The 3657-nt window shown below is 40.9% G+C and overlaps 1 protein-coding gene across 1 annotated transcript in view; it reads left to right on the top strand.

Annotated features, from left to right (window-relative positions):
* The window catches only part of jupb (junction plakoglobin b), an 80495-nt gene that overhangs the window by 9794 nt on the left and 67044 nt on the right, over positions 1 to 3657 (top strand). The window lies entirely within an intron of this gene.

The following is a 3657-nucleotide window of genomic DNA, read 5'->3' as shown; positions in this document are numbered from 1 at the left end:
AAATCCAGACAGCTAGCTAGACTATCTGTCCAATCTGAGAACTATGGTTACCTGGTCCTCAGATCTCTGCAGGGTAAAATCCAGAAGGCTGTCCAATCTTCTGTTGAGGACTAAAACTATTTCTGAACGTACACATGCTCCACCAAAACAAGTTCCATTAGTAGCAGATTGTGTAATCAGCTGTGGGAAATAGTCGCCTTAGCCTGGCATAGTTCAGATACATTTATTTCTAATTGGAATGAAATTATTTTTACTCTCTGGTGTTCGACTCAACCTCTGCATTACAGTCAATAGCACTAAAGTCAGTATTGAATTGAGGTAATTTTAAAATTGGTATTTTAGGTGCAGAGTTTTAAGTTTTGGAAGATTTTAAGATTGTCCTGACTCCATAGACAAACAAATGAATTGAAATAGCCGCTTCTATGACACCTGACATTGCATATTTTGAGGGCTGATTCGTGAAAATAAGATCCAGGATTGATCTGCGTGTTTTGCCTGTTCTTGTTGGATCCTCAATTAATTGATAAAGTCCGAGTTTCCTAACAGTGGCTTTCCAACATATTGATGAGCCATCGTTCCAGTCAAGGTTAATATCACCCTTTGGCCTTTCCTAGCTTTTCAAATTGTTCTTTTGCGCTGAGTCAGATATTTTTGTGCTTGTGATTGGTTCCAAGATTAAAGCCTGCAGCATTTTTTGAAATGTCAATTGAGATATTGAATGAGGAGATCACATATGGAACCAGAGCCGTTCAAAAAGTGGGCTAGCATGCACAATCCCAGGACCTGAACGCAGCCATCATTAAAATTAGTTATTACATGGCTTGATTGAATTGAAATGTAAAATAGGGTCTGTTATTTTCTCGATAACTAAGTATAATGCTGCATTCTATTACCCTCAACGAACCGACTCGTACTTCGGATATCGGAATACTTGCTCAGTGTCCACAAAGGTTGTCCGAGTTCTGAGCTCGGAAATCTGAGTAAAGGGGGCTCCGACTCAGATAAATATTAGAACGCAACCGAAGTATAACCCATAGACGCAGTTCTGTCCACTCTGGAGGAGAGCTATCAATCAATCGGCGGAAAGAAGTCCGGATAATTTATCAGCGAGTAGCGTCTGAACGTGGACGTAGTGATGCTAATGTGTTAGCTTAGCTAGCTACATTGCAGCATGTTAAACGTTAACGTTACAGGTGTGTCAGTGTGCAGCGGCTGTGCAAATGAGGACATAATTATTCCCAAAGAAGCCATTCGCTGTGTCTCACTTCACCGATATCACGGTTTGCAACAGCAAAGATAAGAGCAAAGATAGATAAGTGTACACGTAGCATAAACAAGTGTTACACAAAGAAGAATCATTCTTACAGTAAAATAAAAACAAAGTTACTGTACATTAACTAAGACTAAATTAGACTCTGCCTTATACAGTCCCCTGCAGCATAAATAAATACTGGTAGTATAAAAGTATTGTAGAAGGGCAATGCACGTAAGTCAGATATAGCAAACTGTATTATACAACAGCTGATAGCCCGCTAGCTCGCTACAATGCTTTAGCTAACTTGTCAATTCCTGCATTGATTAAAACAGCAGCTGGGTCATATGTATAAATGTATATAAAATATACAGCTACTAAACAGCCCGTAAGGTGGTGTTAAGTAATAGACGAAGGGTTGCGTTAGCTACGGACGCAGGATTCTCACCGTAGAGACTGAACGGACTATTTTCCTTAGCGGAAGCAATACAATCATATTTAAATCAATAAACTCCCATTTAAATCAATATTTTGGATCAAATTATTGATATATTTGGTTAGTAGCTTTGTTATAAGCGGGATAATGTCGAGCGAGGCGGTTGTTGTAGCGACTACTATCAAGACCTGATCCCCCTGGTTATATTCGCTGTAACAACCGCCTCGCTCTGCCTCATCCCTTACTGAATACACCTGTGCTTTTTCTATTTCTTTGATGTGTCAAAATGTCTGCCGTGGAGAAAAAAAATCCCAGTGTTGGAAGGGTGTGGGATGAGGGTGTCGAGCCCTATTTGACAATCTAATGAGCATATCCGCGTAGACCGGGGGGAAAGAAGTATGCGAGGACAAGTACACATGCAATCAGACTAGTCTGTACCGAGCACCGGCCCATTTCCAGCGCTGATCCAGACTCTGGGATTGTCAAACTACCATCCATGTGTGAAGGAACGAGCTACCGCAGAGTGGTTTAGACTCGCTCCAGGCTACACAGCGAGCACGAGAGAGAGAGAGAGAGAAGTAGAGCGCAAAGGGGGGATGATGATGTTTCTCACAGAGAGAGAAAGGGAGAGATGAGAGAACAACGTGATTAGATGTCTGTAGACGGAGAGAGGAGGGAAGGGAGAGAGAAAATGATGTGCTGTTATGTGAGAGCACATCCCACTAAATGGGCCTCAGAAAATACTAAGCTTGTGTGTGTGTGTGTGTGTGTGTGTGTGTGTGTGTGTGTGTGTGTGTGTGTGTGTGTGTGTGTGTGTGTGTGTGTGTGTGTGATGGGCATGTAAGAGTACTGAAAAGCCTGTCTCCTCTTTTTACCGTCACACGTCCTCTTGCTGTTGTTGTCTCCTTTCTCTTTGGCTCGTACTTCTTCATGCTCTTCCTCACCTCTCCCTCTCCCTCTCCCTCTCACTCTCTTTTTCTTTTCTTCAACCTCTCCTCTTTCTCCTGATTACACCTGTCATGTCTCCTCTTACATCCTACCCTGACATTTCCTACCTGATTTCTGCTCTTCTCCTACCTTCGGTGTGTCAGATGAGTCTCAAGTAATGAGATTACTTTGCCATCTCTCCATTTAGTGCATGTATAAGTACGGAGCCTATGTGAAATAACAACAGAGTGTAAATTGTAATTTTAAAAGTATTATAAAGTGTACATTTTAGCCACACAAGTACAGGGGTGAACAGGCAAATTCCACATAAGCAGAAACATATCCACACTCAACAATTAGCATAAAGAAACAGTTATTGATTTGCATACGGTGTATTAGACGGGGTATATTATATCTCCTGCTTTAAAGAAGTGTATTTTACAATCTTTTATATGAAGATGCACTTTTCCCACTCTTTTTTCATTTCCAGTTAGTGCAAACTCTTCCTCATTGTCATAAATTATTGTCTTGTCATAATTTCAGTATCACCTGTTAAACCCTCATGTTTTCCTTTTTTTTGCAATAAAATGTGTAGAAAGCTTTATTTGCTGACATCTCTGTCTGTACATCTTGATTATCAATACATCTTCAATTAATAACCCTCACGTTGTCCTCAAGTCAAATTTGACCCGTTTTCAGCTTTTTTATCACAAAAAAATGGGCCTTCGAAATAAGAAAAATGTCAACATTTGAAATGTCGCATAACTTTGGAAAAAACATTTAATAAAACACCCGCAACGTTGAAAAAGTGTCGGAAAAAAGCGATAACGCTTTCTCTCTGCAGATGTTTCCTATGCCACTAGCTGGTCCTGTTCAGTGTGTGTGTGTGTGTGTGTGTGTGTGTGTGCGCGCGGTTGAGTGCGCCGGAGGCTTTTGCATCTATTTCATCATTCCTCCAGAACCCTTGATGCGTTTTTTTGTTCTATTCCACTCCGTGTCCTCCTTCCCTTGTCTTCTTTCTCAATCACTTCTTCCATCTACC

Source organism: Etheostoma cragini, chromosome 15 (assembly GCF_013103735.1).
Source record: "Etheostoma cragini isolate CJK2018 chromosome 15, CSU_Ecrag_1.0, whole genome shotgun sequence".
Classification (NCBI taxonomy): domain Eukaryota; kingdom Metazoa; phylum Chordata; class Actinopteri; order Perciformes; family Percidae; genus Etheostoma; species Etheostoma cragini.
Note: the sequence above shows the minus strand (reverse complement) of the source record. Positions and strands in the feature narration are given on the sequence as shown.